Raw genomic sequence first — 7436 nt, forward strand, 5'->3', positions numbered from 1 at the left:
ATTCTCTGTCCCGAGCTAAAGCTGGTGTTGGAGACAGGTGGGACAGGGCACGCGGCATGCCTGGGAGACACTCAGGATTCTCCAGAACGCAGCAAGTGTACCAGGCCAGAGGCTCCAGCCAGGCTTGTCGTCACCTGGAATCCAGTCCTCAGAAGGTGGAGGCAGGAGGATCAGGGAACAAGAGTTGAAGTCCAGCCTAAGCTGCATAGTGAGTTCAGGGTCATTCTGGGCTACATGAGACCCAGTCTTAAAGGACACACACACACACACACACACACACACACACACTTACACAGAGCTGGGCGGTGGCGCACGCCTTTAATCCCAGCACTTAGAGGCAGAGGCAGGCAGATCTCTGAGCTCAAGGCCAGCCTGGCCTACAGATGAGTATCAGGGGACAGGGGAGTAGGGATGGGAGGGTGGAAGGGAGATTGCAATATTGCTGTGTTGTTGGGAAACAGTCCTGGGCAAGTACCACCCCGCAGAAGGGACTTCCTCATTGAGACTGTGTGCCCACACTTGCGTCACGGAGGCAGAGGTGGCTTTGATTTCGTAACATGTAGTGATCACACATCACGATTCACAGTATATCTTGCCTAATGTTCTTGGGCCTATGTGGTCTTTTCCTGAACGTCAGGGGAACTGTGCAAACTTAGGATTTACGTAATGGGTGGTCTAAGTTCTCTGAAAGTCGGTTTCTAAACCATAGTCGGCGGGCTGAGGATCTTCCTCCTAGGCTTTCGGGGTAAGTGTGAGACAGCGGACCCCTCCATGGCTGTCACCAGGCACTTATGGCTGCACTGTGTAAGGCGGAGGCCTTCTGGGGTCCGAGAGTCTGATAGTGTAGTGTCAGCTCGGGGGCAGGCATTCTCGCTGGAAGATAGAGGCAGGAGGATCACAAGATCAGGGTTACAGTTGCTCCGTGGGGAGCACATTTGAGAGCAACCACACAGGACAGCAGGAAGCCTGGGGGGGGGCAGCTCACTCTGCTGCCTCTTGTGAACTGAGGGCCCCCTGAGGGAAGCACCCCAGTGTCCCAATGACCTCTCACGAGGCTTCATCTCTCCTTCTAAAACAGTTTATCATATTTATTTATGGGGTGGGTACACGTGCCTTAGTGTGTATGTGGAGGGCAGAGGGCAACTTTTGGGAGCTGTTTTCTCCTCCTACCATGTGGGCCCTGTTAGTGTCCAGGCATCTGCACCAGCCTGACCCTGGGGTTCTGGCAGGACACGCCCTCAGCTGCAGCCACTGAGAGCACCACCTGTGCACAGTCACTGCGTTCCCTTTTAAAAGGGCCCAATCAACCTCCCATCATCATCATCATCCTCCTCTCTCTCTCTCTCTCTCTCTCTCTCTCCCCTCCCTCCCTCTCTCTACTTCCCTCCCTCTCCCTCATTCTCTCTCCCCTCCCTCCCTCCCCTCTCTCTCTCTCCCTCTCTCTCTCTCCTCCCTCTCTCCCTCCCTCTCCCTGCCCCCCTCTTTCCCTCTGCCTCTCTCTTCTCTCTTGTGCTGCTCCTGTTCCTGGAGGCCCGACTCCCCCTTCACCTCTCCCCCTTTTTATAATTCCTTTCCCAACTAAAAACCCCTCTACTTGAACTCTGCCACATGGCATCTTTCTCTTTCAAATCTCTTTGTTGTAATTTAAAAAGCGGCGGCACATGTAACAGAGCTTGGGTGGATGGGTGGACGGGTTTTTTTCTTTTTTTTTTCCTGGAGGAAGTGAATGGGAAAAGTGGGGGTGGGGGAAGGAGACCAGTCTCTGGGGACAGGAATGGCAGAAGAAAGAGAGAGAGAGAGAGAGAGAGAGAGAGAGAGAGAGAGAGAGAGAGAGAGGCAGAGAGAGAGAGAGAGGCAGAGAGAGAGAGGCAGAGAGAGAAGAGGAGACAGGAGGTGGGCAGGGCCCTTTTAGAAGGGAACACAGTGAATGTACACAGGGGGTGCTCTCAGTGGCTGCAGCTGAGGGCATGTCCCGTCAGAACCCCAAGGGTGGTCTGGTACAGATGCCTGGACAGTAACAGGTTCCAGGAATCAAACTCAGGTCATCATGCTTAGGGCATCTTTACCTGCCGATCCACCTCAACGGCCCGAGGCCTTGTCTCTTAAAGGGGCACCCTCACAGCATCAGCACACCTGGGACCTAGCACCCACAACACAAACCCCAGGGAGACACACTCTAATCATATCCAACGGCAGCGAGTCCCCATGGGCAAGAGTTGGGAATCTTCAGCCACGTTTCACATCTTGCCTGCATTTCTCGCTGTGGATAAGGCTGGTCGCCCCTTCCAGAAGGTACAGCGAACAAAGCGGGTTGTGGGTGGGCTTCTCTGGACTGTGTATGTCATTTCCCCTTCTTTGTCCCCATGGGCATCTGACTCAGTACAGCAGGACTTAGCTGCGAGTCCTTCTGGCGAAGGTCTAAACGTGTGACCGATCCCTGGGACTCTAAAACAGCATGTTCTAGGAGGAAAGTGCATGGACATCTGGAGGGTGACAAGATCTGGCTAACACGGCCCCCAGGAACAGAAGAACACACAAGGAGGCACCCCCGGAGACACTCACAGACCTCAGGCTATGCACACAGTTCTGGAGGCGGGAGTCCAGGCGGACGGGACCCGGTGAGGGTTCCTCCTGGAGCCTTGAATGGTGGGAGGGGAGAGGGGCGGAGGGTACAGGCACCTTGTCCTCGCCGTGTGGGAGAGATGGGAGAGGGGAAGGCCCCGGGTGCTCTCTCCATCCTCTTTCCCAAGGGATCCCTTACTGCCCTCATGTGAGGGTGGCCTGTGGCCTGGTCACCTCTCCCAGAGCCCTGCCTCCTCATGTCACCTCCGTGAGGTTTGAGATTCAGCACATGAACGCTGGAGGGACACACACAGTCACGTCAACACCAGCTGGGCTTCTGAAAGCTTTGAGCAGAGTGTCTGAGTTCTCACCAGTACAAAGAGACCCGCGGTGCTGTCAGTTCTCGGTACCGCCGTCCAGGCTTTGGTAGACCAGAGTGAGGCAGGAGAGGCTGAGTAAGGGATGGACCCCCCCAGCCAGCCACATTCCTCCTTCCTGCGCTGTGGGTTCTCATGGCATGAGTTTCACACGCTTACAGCAAGCATGCCTTACCTCCTCTTCACAGGACTCCCTTCACCACAGCGAGGTGACATCAGCAGACGCCACAGCGAGGTGACATCAAGTGTGGGAAAACCCTGGCGCAGGCAGCATAGGCAGCATAGGCAGGCCGTGGCACCCTCCCTGCTTGAGGCCGTGACGAAGACCAGAACACCCACAAGGAATGTGCGGATTCAGCAGGAATTAAGTCAGCGTATACACCTGGCAGAGAACCAAAGGCACACCCAAACCCAGCCCCGCCACGCTGCAGTGAGCCCGTGACTCTGCTCAGAGTCTTTACACTTCATTTGCTAGTATAAAACATGCCTGGGGACACCCGGAGCACAGCCAACTCCTGTCCTTCAATCCGAGAAGACGCTACGGGCGCCAAAACCAGCTATGGGCTGTGTGACAGAATGTTCCAGGAATGGTGGCATAAATTACCAGAGTCCTGGTCCAGCCAGGTGGCTCCTAATGAGACATTACTGCTGTCAGCTCTGGCTAAACCAGGCCTCTCCTGAGGACTGGGAATGTGACGAAAACTCGGGAGAAGCCCACCCTTGCGATGACCGTCCTGGACCTGTGGCTATGGAGACCCCACCTGCCAGCTGGTTCTCCTTGGCTCTGAGATGCCAGACGGCAGCTTGCACTGAGCTGTGGTCTTGCCCGTGCCTGCTGGGCTGATGTTTGGAGCCCGTTCCCTGGCCTGATCCCACGGGATAGAGTTGGCACGCCATCACCTTGTGGGCCCCGGGTCTGGCAGAGCCCAGTCACCAGGTCCCTCCACCTGGGAGCCCAGTCACTCTGCTCCTCCACCTGGGAGCCTCCCACCTGCTGCTCGTGTGACAGTCACTAATGGGAATGTCTGGCCAGACAGCCACCACCAGATATGTCACCCTTCCCCTAAACATCTGCACCCCTTGTAGATCCTTTATGCAATGCCGAATCTGGGGTCCCACTGCAGACACCGTGACATACACAATAGGCAGAAAGCCCAGCTAGGACAGTGCTCCCGGGACAATCAGCCAGGTGTCAGCCAATCAACAGCTGGCCAAAGACCGTCAGCTGTCCGAACCATAATGCGAATGTCACCAGCTGTCGCCAGTATGACCATCCTCCTACGTGTTTCCTCCCTGTCCCCCCACGCCCCATTTTCTGTCCCCAACCATCCTCCTCGCTAAGCCTGTCCATTATGATAGATTCGTAAATAAAAAGCCAAGCGAGAGCTGCAGCTTTGCTGTCCCTCTGTCACCCTTCAGCAGGTCCCCAGCCCCCGAACATCCACCAGATAGGTCCCCGGTGTCCAAGGACGCTGGGCTCAGGAAGCAGTATCCCTCCCGTGTCAGCGCTGGGACATGGCAGGCGTGAGCGGCAGGTGCCTCAGTGAGTAGGTGGGGACACAGGGGCCCCCTCTTCATGCCCAAGTGAGTGAACAACGATCAGCAAAGTTCCTCCTGGGGAGAGAGGCCCACAGAAGGCAGACACAGGGCTGTCCTCTGGGTCCCAGTGGGCTGGGAGGGCTTCTCGATTTAGAAACAAGAGAGGCAACGGGAACAGCCGTGTCTGCAGGAGCCCAACTCTGGGAGACCAGCAGAGAACCATGCGCCAAACTGTCCAGTGAGCTGCAGCCCGATGCCACCAGAGACCTCGCCACTCCATCCCGTCACCGTGTCCCCAACAGCCTGCAGGTGTGGCCACTTAGGCCTGGGAGGGGACAGAGGACCACAGGAGCAGCAGGACCTCCCCTGCCAGCCAGAGGTACTTGAATGGGAGCCGACATTTATCTAAGGGCAACAAAGTTAAAACAGTTGGTTATCAGTGTGTGTGGGGAGGGTGGGGAATGCCTGACAGACTTGTTTACAGGTTAAGTTAAATTTGGTTTTCTTGTTGCTAGGCAGGAGACAGGCACTGTCAACAAGGCTGAGGAAGCATAAAAATAGATCCCCATGCACGATTGCATGCAGCTGACTGGGGAAGGTGGATCCGCACCCACCTTAAGTCAGAGAGAGGCAGCACACCGGCCAAGCCTGTGCCAGCGCGACCCAGACCAACTGCACCATGGAGCAGCCCTGCCAACCCCAAGGAAAACACACCCAGAGACAAACACAGAATTCAGCTGCTTGAAAGATCAAGGGGCAGAAGAGGCGGTTCGGAATCTAAAAGCACACACACGGCCTCATACAGAGGACCCGAGTCTGGTTTCCAGAACCCTGGTTCTGAGGTTTACAACTACCTGTAACTCCAGTTTTGGGAAACCTGATGCCCTCTTCTGGCCTCTGTAGGTCACTGCACCCATAGGCAAGCTCGCGCGCGCGCGCGCACACACACACACACACACACACACACACACTTAAAAATAAATAAACCTTAAAAGAAAATAAAAGAACTAGCAAGCTGGGTATAGTGGCACATGTCTGTAAACCCAGCACTCAGGTGGTAGAGGCAAGGGGATCCTGACTTTGAGGTCAGCCTGGGTTTAAGACCCTGTCTCAAAAAAACACAAAACAAACAAAAATCAACAAATGGCCAAAAGATAAGTGAAGATAAGAGAAAAATGCTAATTAGGATTGAGACTATAGATATGACTCAAATATGCAGGTTTAAAAAAAAAGATCTGTATAGACCCTTCCATTCAATAACTGCTTATTCTACAGTATCTTCCATATCTTCAATTGGTTTCCCCAACCATGTGCTCCAGAGCTCCCCCAGAAGCCTGGAAAAGCGGAGTCCCACCTCCCCTTGGACTCTATACCCACTACAAGCTCTCCCTGGATCCCTGTGCACCCAGACCGCAAGGCATCAACACAGGCTCAGACAAGAATGTGGATCCCAAGGGAGGCATGGCATGTGAACCAACCAAGCATCCTAGGAAAAACGAGACACCATCCATGAAGGGTGCCCTCCACCCCATGCTGAGTTCAATTGTGCCCCCTCCTCCCCCACACTCACAGGCTGAGGTGCTAGCAGGGGACCATATCTGAAAGTAGCATCAGTTCGGCAGTGGCCAAGATGAGATCACGCTGTAGTTGGTGGGCCCAGATCCAACGTGGCTGGCGTCTTTACCCAAAGGGAAAATGTGCTCACACGCAGGAGGACGCCACATGAATATGCAGTCAGAGCTTAGGCAACAGAAGCAACAGCCTCCAGAATCCCAGGTCACCTTACAGGTTGTGGCAAACCTCCTGGGCACAGGCGATGTCCATGCCTTTAGGGCGGCACACTCGGGACCTGAGCGGGGCACATTCGTGAGTGTGCCGGGCACACTGTGTGGCCCTGGGAATTGTTTGAGGTGGGTGAGTAGCCATCATCATGTGTTAGCACCATTTCAACAGCCTGGAGAGTGAGGAGAAGGAAAAAAAAAGCCACTCATCTATACCTTTTGAGTCCCGACACTTGATTTTGCTTGGCTACGTGTGAGGGTGAGGTCCACACAGTGCACAAGATTGCCAGATTCCATCTGGAGAGCAGGAGGGACTGGCTGGCAACACCCTGCACTTGTGTTCCCACCCACAGAGCTCCCAGTCATGGGGAAGTTAGACCGTGATTGTGTGCAGGCCCAGCACGTGCATCCGAGTGTGAGACGGGAGGAAACGTGGACCAGCGTGCCTTGGGCTGCAGTCTATTGAGAGCACCATGAATGGCTCTCTGGGTCCATCCAGTGCTGTCTGAAGGGGACGGACAGACGGACGGATAGACGGACGGATGGACGGACGGACAGACAGACAGACAGACAGACACACACACACACACATACACGTAGAGCCTCGAGGACTGGTCTCCAGAGGCTTTAACAGATGCCGGCTGAGAGTGGGTGTTTGGGTTCCCCTTAATTCTTATATTTTTGGCTGTGAGCCTAGCCTTTCGCTGAGCCATCTCTCCATCCCGAAGTTCTCCTTAATTCTAACTTTCCCTTCCACGAACCTTAAAAGCTTCCCTGTGCGCGTGTGTGGCGTGTGCTCAGCGTGCAAGTGTAAGAGGGCAGCCTGGGGGCTGGTCCTCTCCTTCATCCCCTTTGAGATGTGGTTTTTGTTGCCTGCCGCCCTGGACTCCAGGTTAGCTGGCGCATGAGCTTCTAAGTGTTGTCCCATGTCTGCCGGCCTCCTCACCACGATAATGCTGGGATTACAGACGTGCACTACCATGTCTGTTTTTCTTCGGGTTCTGGGGAACTAAACTCAGGTCCTTGATGGGGGGGAACGTTCTTCTGTGTTTATGTTTCCCCTATTGGTTGATGAATAAAACACTGATTGGCCGGGAGATAGGCAGGGCGAGAAGAATGCTGGTGGGGGGGGGGAGAGTACACGTTGATAGTCCTAGCATTTGGAAGCTCGAGTTCA

General features: G+C 54.8%; 1 long non-coding RNA gene across 2 annotated transcripts; it reads left to right on the top strand.

Annotated features, from left to right (window-relative positions):
- Nucleotides 1-610: 610 nt before the first annotated feature.
- LOC110340868 lies at nucleotides 611-4324 on the top strand. 2 transcript variants are annotated; one of them, XR_002382696.2, is made up of 4 exons: nucleotides 613-745; nucleotides 2109-2292; nucleotides 2455-2618; nucleotides 3128-4324. It is a non-coding gene; the product is annotated as an uncharacterized LOC110340868 (long non-coding RNA). The 2 variants fall into 2 exon arrangements; XR_005878550.1 differs by having other exon boundaries at nucleotides 611-745; nucleotides 2109-2618.
- The last annotated feature ends 3112 nt before the right edge of the window (nucleotides 4325-7436 follow it).

This window comes from Mesocricetus auratus, unplaced genomic scaffold, assembly GCF_017639785.1.
Source record: "Mesocricetus auratus isolate SY011 unplaced genomic scaffold, BCM_Maur_2.0 Super-Scaffold_100007, whole genome shotgun sequence".
Lineage (NCBI taxonomy): Eukaryota > Metazoa > Chordata > Mammalia > Rodentia > Cricetidae > Mesocricetus > Mesocricetus auratus.